Below are 12300 nucleotides of genomic sequence, written 5' to 3'. Positions count from 1 at the left end.
ATTAGTAACTGGCATGCTTTCATAATTCTTTCTCAACCAGTGAGCTTGGTAGATTAGTCACCTTAGACTCACTTCTGTCTGTTTGTCATGTCTACGTCACAAGGGTGTTAGAAGGATTAATTAGTTAACATGCAAAATTCTTTGAAGATAAAAAGCCCAGTGAAATTGCAAGTGGTCACATTCCTTCATAGGACATATCTTTCCTTTTATATTTGTAAAAATTCATCCACCTCCCATTAACCCTTTATGCTAACTTTATGTGCTCAGATTTCTTTTTTAAAAAGTTAACTAGCCTTATCTTTTCCCCTTCACAAAGCTCAAGATAGTTGTTTACCTACATCCTCATCTCTCTCCTCCATTTTGTTGTTGTTGATGTTGTTACTCAGTCTCTAAGCCATGTCCGACTATTTGCGACCTCATGAACTGCACGCCAGCTCCTCTTTTACTCTTCACTTTTACTAAGTATCAGTTTTCTTTCTTACAGAGAGATCCTGATATCATTTATGAAATCTTATTTCCTAGTTATTTTTTCCTACTTACATGTTTTGGTATTCATTGGAACTGTGGACTGGTATGCCTAAAGATCACTAATGAGAAGGAAAAGTCACTATTCCTAACTTTCAGAGGGTTAGGCCATGAGAATCATTCATTTGGATCAAATGTTAGAGTCCAAAGGGCAGGCGAGTCTATCTGTGCAGTTTATTGAACAAGAAAGGGGAAATTGTTTTTTTTGCAAAATGGAAATGCTTTTATAATAAGGAATTGTTTTAAATGTCCTTTATGAGATGAAATATACATTCTGGGAAATCTGATGAAGTGTGTCCCCTGCAGCCCCCACCTCTTGACAGCTTCTGAGCCTGGATGCAGCTAAGGGTACCTGCAGCTGTGAGCTGAAGCTCTGAATGTCAGAAAAGATCTTCCTCCAGCAGAAGAATCTGTATTTAAAGGGTTCATTTCCATTAAGAACCTAACAGAGAGACATTCTCCTAGAGCTATCACAATTATTTTAACTGCTGAAATCTGTGGAACAGATGTGGTCATCTATGATGAAATCCTGGGTTACCCTCCACAGTCTGGCTATGAAGAACCCAGTCATTATTTTTCCACTATTTTTTGACACTTTCTATTTTGATTACAAAGTCAGACCTTGAGATATTTAAATGTATAAGCTTTTTAAAAGAGGTGTTCTTCATATTATTCCTAAATGATATCTTCTTCAAGAGATTATGGAACTGACCAACGAGGATAAGATGGTTGGATGGCATCACCAACTCAATGGACGTGAGTTTGAGCAAGTTCCAGGAGTTGATGACAGACAGGGAAGCCTGGCGTGCTGTAGTCTATGGGGTCATAGAGTCGGACATGACTGAGCGACTGAACTGAACTGAAACAAAGGTTACAAAACACCACTACATGCAAATGCTTTTCACTTTGCCATGAACTTAATTCCGCTCATCTGGGTCTTCTGCATTGCAGGCAGATTCTTCACCGTCTGAACCACCAGGCAAGCCTTTTTTTTTTTTTTTTTTTTTAATTAGTTGGAGGCTAATTACTTCACAACATTTCAGTGGGTTTTGTCATACATTGACATGAATCAGCCATAGAGTTACACGTATTCCCCATCCCGATCCCCCCTCCCACCTCCCTCTCCACCCGACTCCTCTGGGTCCTCCCAGTGCACCAGGCCCGAGCACTTGTCTCATGCATCCCACCTGGGCTGGTGATCTGCTTCACCATAGATAATATACATGCTGTTCTTTCGAAACATCCCACCCTCACCTTCTCCCACAGAGTCCAAAAGTCTGTTCTGTACTTCCGTGTCTCTTTTTCTGTTTTGCATATAGGGTTATAGGGTTATCATTACCATCTTTCTAAATTCCATATATATGTGCTAGTATGCTGTAATGTTCTTTATCTTTCTGGCTTACTTCACTCTGTATAATGGGCTCCAGTTTCATCCATCTCATTAGAACTGATTCAAATGAATTCTTTTTAAAGGCTCAGTAATATTCCATGGTGTATATGTACCACAGCTTCCTTATCCATTCGTCTGCTGATGGGCATCTAGGTTGCTTCCATGTCCTGGCTATTATAAACAGTGCTGCGATGAACATTGGGGTGCATGTGTCTCTTTCAGATCTGGTTTCCTCAATGTGTATGCCCAGGAGTGGTATTGCTGGGTCATATGGCAGTTCTATTTCCAGTTTTTTAAGGAATCTCCACACTGTTCTCCGTAGCAGCTGTACTAGTTTGCATTCCCACCAACAGTGTAAGAGGGTTCCCTTTTCTCCACACCCTCTCCAGCATTTATTGCTTGTAGACTTTTGGATAACAGCCATCCTGACTGGCGTGTAATGGTACCTCATTGTGGTTTTGATTTGCATTTCTCTGATAATGAGTGATGTTGAGCATCTTTTCATGTGTTTGTTAGCCATCTGTATGTCTTCTTTGGAGAAATGTCTGTTTAGTTCTTTGGCCCATTTTTTGATTGGGTCATTTATTTTTCTGGAATTGAGCTTCAGGAGTTGCTTGTATATTTTTGAGATTAATCCTCTGTCTGTTTCTTCATTTGCTATTATTTTCTCCCAATCTGAGGGCTGTCTTTTTACCTTACTTATAGTTTCCTTTGTAGTGCAAAAGCTCGCAGGCAAGCCTTTTAAACAGATTAAAATGATATATTTCATATGCTTCCTATCTCAAATAGCATGAGCAACATCTATGAAATACCTTCAAAATGAAATGGAAAGTGATCTTAGAACAATATATTTATTATTATTGTATATGTTATATATATAAGCATATTGTATATGACATATATATATATATATATATATATATATATATATAAGGTATGTGTATGTGTTCAGTCATTCAGTTGTGTCCAATTCTTTGTGACCCTATGGACTGTAGCCCACTAGGCTCTTCTGTCCATGGGATTTTCCCAGCAAGAATACTGGAGTGGGTTTCCATTTCTTCCTCCAGGGGATCTTCCTGATCCAGGAATCGAAACTGTCTCTCGCATCTCTTGCATTGCAGGTGGATTCTTTACCACTAACCCACTGGGGAAGCCCAAATATAATATATGCATGTGTGCATGCCAAGTCACTTCAGTTGTGTATGATCTTTTGTGACCCTATGGATTGTAACCCACCAGGTTTCTATGTATGTGGGATTCTCCAGGTAAGAATATTGGTGTGGGTTGCTTGCCCTCCTCCAGGGAATCTTCCCGACCCATACCCTTACCCTTAATTATAATGTTATTATAAGAAAGCATATTTTAAAAGAAATTTCCTTTCTTTTTCTTTCTTTGGTGAACTTGAGTTGTAAATACTTTATACACAATTTGATGAATTTGGAAGTAAGCAAACACCCATGGACTCATCAGCACAGTCTATGCCACAAAACCTATCCATAACCTCCTCTTCCCACCCTCTTATTTTTCTTCCTCCCCTTTCTGCCTTTATTTTCCTCTCCTCTTTCTTCTACTATAATTATTAATGCTGTTAGTATTAGTATTCTCACTCCTTGAGAAATCAAACCAAGCATTATATATATATAGGGATATGTAGTCTGTATCTATTATATGTATTGCTAGGTGGAAGAATAATATATGCATTAGATATATATGTATTAATATATTATTAAGTATGATATATATGTATATATATATGTATACATATATATACTAATACATATATACATATGTATTAGTATGTGGAATCTAGAAAAATGGTACAGATGGGCTTAGTTCCAGGGCAGGAATAGAGACGCAGACATTAGAACGGGTGTATGGACATAGAGTGAGAAGAGGAGGGTGGGATGAATTGGGAGATTAGGTTTTACATAAATACACTACTGTGTGTAAAATAGATCACTAGTGGGAACGTGCTGGGTAGCACAGGAAGCTCAGCTTCATGGTCTGTGATGACCTAGATGGGTGAGAATGGGGAGTGGTGGGAGGCTCTAGAGGGAGCAGATATGTGTATATATGTGTATATAGCTGATGCATTTCTTGGTACAGCAGAAACTAATACAACACTGTAAAACAATTATATGTCAATAAATTTTTTAAATAAATATAGTCCAAAAAAATAGAGTCCATAACTGTGACTGCTCATCTTACCAGCCATTTGTGGAGAAGCAGAAAATAAAGATGCAACAAATGATTAGGTAATCTTATTTCCTGCAGGATGTATTCTCAAGTGGGTTTATATGGCCCATCTTGTTTTGAATGAGTCAGGACAGGGAGTCATTCAGCACAGCTACCCAGGGAAATCTATCCCGTGCCAGAAACAGAGCACCTGCAGTGATGCAGTCACACGTATGGGCCAGATGGACTGAGAAACAAAAATGACCCTTTGGGGAGAAAAAGAGAGACAGGGAAACAAGTTTCTGAAAAAGTATCCTTTGACACCAATACACCATGTCATTTCCCAGGATGAAAAAGACTTTGACTCTCTATGAGACAATTTTTTCCAGTTCTAAATTCTGAGCCATTTCACCTCCATTCAAGATGGTCATGACACAGTGGGGATTTAGGGGAAAGTCAGCCAGATCCCCAAATCCAAAAAGACTTTCTGCGGGTGTATAGGAAGATGAAAAAATGATTCATAGTGCAAAAGTCAAGAAAATAATTTAATTCATCTGCGTGTGAATAGGCAAACACAATGAGCTGCAACGCAAAAATAGAGTGCTTAATTGTCATTTTTACCAAATTCTGCTTCTTCCGTACCCGGATGATCCTTCTTCCAAGATTCACTTCCTTAGACTTTTTTTTAAAACAGCAAATACATAATAAACATAATAAGCAGCAAATACAGTGAAGGATGAACTTTTTTGTTGCTTGTCTCTCACCAACTTAAGACCTTCACATAGTTTGAGAGAAAGTCGCTCATTTGTGTCTGACTCTTTGTGATCCCATGGACTATATAGTCCATGGAATTCTCTGGGTCAGAGCCCCTTCTCCAGGGGCTCTTCCAAACCCAGGTTTAGAACCCAGGTCTCCCGCATTGCAGGCAGATTCCTTACCAGCCTAACCACAAGGGAAGCCCTAATCACATAGTTGACACTTCATTTATTGGGTTCTGTGCTATGCTCTGAAAATAACTATAAAAATCAGATCATAATAGAGATGACTGGGATGGTTAGATAGCATCACTGCCTCAACAAACATGAATTTGAACAAACTCCGGGAGACAGCTAAAGACGGAAGAGGGTGGTGTGCTGTAGTCCATGGGATCACAGAGAGTTGGACACGACTTAGTGACTGAACAACAAAATACTACTACTAATAATAGTTAACATGTTTGAATATTTACTATTATTCTAAGCATTAAATTACCTGTTTTAACTCTCACAGCGAAATTCACATTCCTGGCTGTGGGACCTTGGGCATAATGGGTACCTCAATTCTCTAGTCTACAAAACAAATGAAGTTGACAGTAGTTAGACAATCTAACTCAAGCAATTGTTATGAAAAGTCAAGTTAGTCAATGTATATGAAGCCTTTAGAACAGTGCCTGTGACATAGAAAGTGCTATTGAAGTGATAACTATTATTATTATAGGTTATATAATTCAGATCCATGGGGGCTTTAGGTGTCATATCTATGCTCATAACTTCCAAATCCAGGTACTAGTCCTTATCTCTCTGCATAACTTTAAGTTCATATTTCAAATTAGCTGATTTCACCTTCTATGGATGTATAGCAGCTGTCTCCAAATTAATGTAGTCGACAACAGGATTCTGATGTCCTCTCCTTTTCCAAAGAAAAGCCCAACTCTTCTGCCAGTAGATCCAGTAAATGACAGTAAATGAGAGTCTATATAATGCAGCATTGAAGTGTACAGATTACACAGCTGAGAAGCCTGGGTTAAAATCCATCTTGTAGCTAGTTGTGTAACTTTGGGCAAATTACTTCCTGTCCCAGTGTCTCAGCTTCCTTGTCCGTAAAGACTTGAAATAATAATAGTACCTTCACAGAGTTGTGATGATATTCAAGTTAGAATATGAATAGATGTTTAACTTATTCGTTTAAGATTTTTTTTTAATGTGGACCATTTTTAAAGTCTTTATTGAATTTGTTGCAATATTGTTTCTGTTTTAATGTTTTAGTTTTTGGCCAGGAGGCAGGCATGTGCAATCGCTAACCAGAGATGGAACCCGCACCTCCTGCATTGGAAGGTGAAGTCTTAACCTCTGGACCACCAGAGAAGTTTCAATACACAGATGTTTTAAACAGTGCCTGGCACATACAATCAATACCATATGAATGTCATGTACTGTTAGGTTGGCTAAAAAGTTCATTAGGTCTTTTCTGTTTTCCATAAGGTGTTACAGAAAACTTAAACAAAATTTTTGGCCAACCCAATATTGTCATACTCATCTATGAAGATGAACTATTAACTAACAGCTAATAGTTGACTTTGACTCTCTCCCTTGGTGGTGGTGGTGGTTTAGTCACTAAGTCATGTCCAACTCTTGCGACCCCATGGACTGTAGCCTGCCAGGCTCCTCTGCCCATGGGATTCTCCAGGCAAGGATACTGGAGTAGGTTGCCACTTCCTTCTCCAATTCTCTCCCTTACCTTCCCTAATCATGGATTTACTATTCCGTCAGTAAATTTTATTCAATTTGTTCCAAAATACACCCTAAACCCCATCACACATGCATGCACTCTTACCATGGTCCCATATGGAGACCAGCCTTCATTGTGTGACTTGGTGCTTGACCATCACGATCACCTCCCAATGGAGAACATGGAGCCAGACTGCATGGTAAGCCTGGAACCCAGGTATTAAACATTCTGCATCCTGATTTCCTCACCTTCACACTGAATGGGGATCGTGCCAGTGCCCACAACACAGGCTGGTATGAAGACAACAGGGATTCATAGATGCAAAATGCTCATCATGGTGCCGACACAAAGCACCGTTAAGGTTTCCATCGTGCTCCCTGCTTCCTCTTCTTCCAGCCCTCAGCCTCCCCATTACCTATTACTCTCCAGACACTTCTTTCTATCTGCTCTTTGAAGAAGCCAAGTTTGCTCCTTCCTTGGGACTTTTAAACTTGTTGTCCTTCCTACTCAGAATGTTCTTCCAGAGTCAGATCTTCATGCTTCTGGCTCTGTCTTGTCTGAATGAGCTAAAATGTGTCTACAAAGCCCACTTCCCTGACCACCAATCTAAAGTAGACAGCATTATTCCCCGCCACCTAATCTAATTTGAATTCTCTGGATAGCATTTATCTAATTTTATTTTTTAAATTAATTAGTTTGTTTTTAATTGGAGGATAATTGCTTTACAATATTGTGTTGGTTTCTGTCATATGTTAACATGGATCAGTCATAGGTATACATACGTTCCCTCCGTCTTGAACCTCCTTCCCACTTCCCACCCCAAGTATCTAATTTTATACGTAAAGATTTACTTGTCAATTTATTAACATACACACACACACACACACACACACACACACACATACACAAAGAGGAATCCAAACTACGTGAAAGCCAAGATTCTGCTTGTTTTGACTTGTCCTCTGCTATTGCTATATCTTCAAAGTCTAGATAAGTCCCTGTTCTATACTGAGTGCTTGATAAATATTTATATTTTTCTGACAGGACATTTTATTTCAGGATATCTTTAAATATTTAATACTAACATTAGCTAAGACTAATAATGTCTTTGAAAAGTTGACATGGCAATGGCAGGGGTTAATGAATGTACGGATGGTAAAGATGTTTCCATCTCGTGCATGTTTGAGGTCACTGTATCATGCGGCACAAATGTCAAATATGCATCCTCTTTCTACTGAGGTGCTTTTTGGCACAAGATTTTACTTAATCCATGAGCTGCATAAAATCTCTCTCTAAATATAATGTCAATAGACAAATCAATAAATATGTAGCATAGTGTGTATACGTATCCAAGCCTATCTACTTTTCTTGACAATTCTGAGTCCGAGCTGCAGGCCTTTGGGGTGGCTGACAAGCAAAAGGAATTTGCTGGGTGGTATTCCTGAGGCTGGATTCAGTTGCAAATCGTTTTCTCTCCTTGCAGATGTGAATCAGCCGAGGTGTGAAGTCATCCCCATACTTTGGCACAGGACTGAAGAGCTTGGTTGGAGGATTTCTAAAAAAATAAGCAGAGAATTAAACTGTGGGACAGCTTGCAGTGCAGCTGGAAATAGCAGTCTCTGACGAGCTTGCTGCACCAACCACCAAAATTAAATAATGCTCTGAAAAGCCACCCTGCCTCAAGCGCTCCATTGCACTGCTCCTCTGACATCCCCTGCTAAGGTCAGGAGCCAGAATAGACTGAACTTTTATGAATACTGCCCTTCAAGATTGACATGGAACCAAATTTAAAACTACATGCCTCCTTGGGAGGGAAATTAAGAGGCAGTCTGAAACACGTTACATGAGAATCTTATTTATTTGATCATGCATAACTGAAACTCCAACCACTTCAGTCTCAAAATTGTCTTGAGTCATAAGGAGGGATGCTGTGAACAGATCTAGCAGGAATGAAATGAAGTGTTGTGTGTTGATACAAGATGAGCAACCACATTTCGATATCTCACGAGGGTGTATAGAAAAAATCAAGAGTCAGTAAGCTGCTAACCAAAAAGAGTTTTGCCTTTTAATGCTTTGTAGACTTTTATGGAGACATTAATGCTTTAGAAATCTCAAAATGGGCTTAGGCATTCTGTAAAGGAGATATTTTCTGATTTTCTCTTTTTGTCAGGAAATATTTTTTATTTTTATATTATTTATAAAATATTTTTTATTTTATATTATATTTTATTTTAGTAAGTGAATTAACAATGTTGTGTTAGTTTCAGGCATACAGCAAAGTAATACAGTTATACAAATAGATGTATGTATTATTTTTCAAATTCTTTTCCTATTTAGGTTGTTACATAATATTGAGCAGAGTTCCCTGTGCTATATAGTAGGTCCTTGTTGGTGATCCATTTTAAATATAGCAATGTGTACTTAATTTTCTAAGATGAACATCTTTCTTCAATAAAGGACCCTTGGAAAACCCCATTGTTCTTGATAACTTCATTTAGAAACAACCCACCTAAAGGTACAGATGATAAAGGTGAAAGATTTACGCACATTCAATATCCCTGGAGGTCCAGTGGTTAAGGCTCTGTTTTCCCATGTGGAAACTGCGGGTTCAATTCTTGTTCAGGGAGCTAAGAGCCCACAGGCCTTAGGGCCAAGAAATGTAAAACAGAAGCAGTGTTGTAACAAACTGAATAAAGACTTCTAAAAGAGTCCACATCAAAGACTTATTTATAAAAAGAAAAGAAAAGCCCTCTTGGTACTGACATAATATTTGTAACTAAGAGAATTGCATTTTTTTTAAGCTATAAAACTTATAATACAGACAGAATATTGCCTTTTTCAGTGAAACTTATTTTCTCACTTCTAACATCCAAAAATGGGCTCTCATTTTACAAAGTACCACCTCTGTTTTCCTAAAACCTTCCTCCCCATCTTTCCCTGGAATGTGGGCCAGACTGCCTTTCCTCTAAGTATGGGGAAAGTGGTTGCAATTTTTCCACTGAATTCTGGCCTCAGTGCGTGGAGAGGATCATTCAGCCAATATCTACTGATGATTCTCTGTGCTCTGATGTGTTTTTAGGCAATAAGCACTATGACGAGACACTGGGCTCTTATCGATTCTATACCTAGGTTTATACCCAGGGCCTTAGACTTGATGGAGACTAGATATTTCTAGTCCCCAGGAATACACATTGTTCTTCTTCTGGTACAGCATAAATTTGAACCCAAATATAAATGGACAATAATTATTAGCAAAACGAAGTGAGTGAAAAATCTAAAGTTCTCAGTAAGGCTCTACAATCATAATAATGTATCAGAAACATTAAAATGTGTTTCCATATATAAAAGTTAGTATGGAAGTGAGGGTTGAGGACATTGTAGGACATTTCTTGAATCCACAACCTTAAGTTATTAAATTTTGACAAGTTCAAATATAAGTCAAAACCTTAAAATTTATTGTGATTTATTTCCAATCATTTTCACAGAGCGCCATTTGAATTATTATGCTTGAAGCTTATTAAAAACAAATGAATGGCACATTTATAGTCTATACAAATGCATGACCTCTTTTGGGAAACAGAAAATCCACAGTAATTCTTTGTCACAGACTTCGTTTCTGAGCTGAAGGTGAGAGCTGGCCATGATGATTGATCAAAGTGAGCAAAGATGCTGGTGAAGTTCAGGGCAGGTAGACAAGTGTCTCCTGTTGTCTAGAAACACCTGCAAATGTCTAAACTGTACTGATTCTGGTTCTCAGATGCTGTTTCTTCCTCTTTCTGCATTAAGAATTCCTATGACCTGGTTAAGCAAATACTCAGTGGAAGGACAGTCCAATATTTTATGATGAAATGCAGGAGAAAATAATACTCACCTTGTCTTTCTATGACTAATGCAAAAATCTAATCATTCCCTCCATTCCATGACCCACACTGGGTTTAAACAGCTCGAGTCTGTCTGCCAGGTAAAAAGACTTAATGTCCCTCTTGAGAAGAAATTAACTGCTAAAACAGACTCAGGTGAAATGGAGTTCTGTCTTCTGTCCTCAATGCCACCATTTTTCTCTTTGAATCTGGCTCTTCCGTTCAAGCAGAATGAAAACTTGGATTTTTGCCTTGAGCAAATTTTACTTCCCAGGCTCAAATTCTGGGACTCTGTTTAATTGCAGAGGTGAGCTTGCCTTGTGTAGAAATCAGTCAATTCACCATTTAAGAGCAGGAGGGGGCTGAAGTGGTATTCCACTCCCTTAGTTCTGTGTTGCTCCTGAGGGAACCCCCTGCCTGTTTTTCTTATTCAACACAACTTCACTGGATTAGTTAACACTGAAAAGTTAACAAGACCCAGGCCGCTCAGTGGTAGCCAACCAAATGGACTCAGGAGTGTGACTTGGGCTTCTCCAGCCAGCATGGCTCTGCTTCTGATCCTGGGATATCAGGAAGGAGGAAGCTGAGGGTAGTAGGCTTCTGTCAACTGACCAGAAAGAATTTTCTCCTTCCAAAGTTATAACTGGGTTCTAAGAAAGTAGAAATGTTTGTTTACTAAACAAGATTATAAAACAAGCCTAAAAAACCAACCAAACAAAAAAGTAAACCTGATGTATTAATAAGAAACAGAACAGAAAAGATATTTCAATCCAACTGCATACTAGAAAAAGCAAATTACTAGGATAATAGTTAAAAGATCAGCAGTTTCCATGAGTTTGGGAATGGGTGAAGCATTGCAAGGGTGAACCTCGGGGGACATTTTATACCAGTGAAACTATTCTATATGATGATGTAATTTTGGATACATGATGCATTTACAGCACTAAGTGTGATCTCAACACTTCTAATTTTTAAAAATTGTTCAGGAGTTTGGCAGATACAGGATAGAATGCAAAATGAGGGAGAAAAATAATCTAACTCTACAAATGTATGAAACAATTTCACTGAGGGGAGTGAAGAGGGAAAGATGCTGACCTCAGTAACTCTGGAAATTTGTGGACTCAGTGAGACTGAAGGCAAATGGAACCACACATAAGCACTGTATTCTAGTTGATGCAGTAGTTTCACATGGGAGTCCAAGTTAACAATTCTGATACTGCTATGCATGTTTACTGAAAGTGAACACACAATTGAATATGAAACGGTGATGGTGGAAGTCAGGTTTCTCTCCACAAGATTTAAAGTTTACAGATAAGCTGGGAGAGGAGGTTGGAATGATCCATGTTGTAATAAACCAAAGTCAGAGACTCAAGCATGAAGTCATATTTAGCTTAATATGGCTACATATATAAATATTTATCAATATGTATGTGTAAACAGTTAGGATACATACATATGTTCCCTGCCTCTGTCACCTCTGTGGACCTAAAAGTAACAACACAACGTAGCAGTGAACACATTTTCCAATAAAAGGAACCAGTGATTCTTGGGGAAATTACTGGTTTGTGGGCTGAATCAAGAAACACAAAAGTGAAGTATCTGGTAGTGCCATAAAGTAGAGAGTGTCCAAAAGTAAAATCAGAGGTGGGAGAAGGTCAAAGAAACACAGAATCCAACCTACAGAGCTCCCAGTTACCAAAGCTGGAAAAATTTACACAAAAAATTAGTAATGTACTACTGGATTTACAATAGCTCAAAGTATAAAATAAATGTCTATGAGTCTATTTTGATAAAAGTATTGTGTGCTTAGTCATTCAATCGTGTCTGACTCTTTGTAGGCCTACGGGCTATAACCTGCCAGGC

Source organism: Muntiacus reevesi, chromosome 2 (assembly GCF_963930625.1).
Source record: "Muntiacus reevesi chromosome 2, mMunRee1.1, whole genome shotgun sequence".
Taxonomy (NCBI): Eukaryota; Metazoa; Chordata; class Mammalia; order Artiodactyla; family Cervidae; genus Muntiacus; species Muntiacus reevesi.
Note: the sequence above shows the minus strand (reverse complement) of the source record.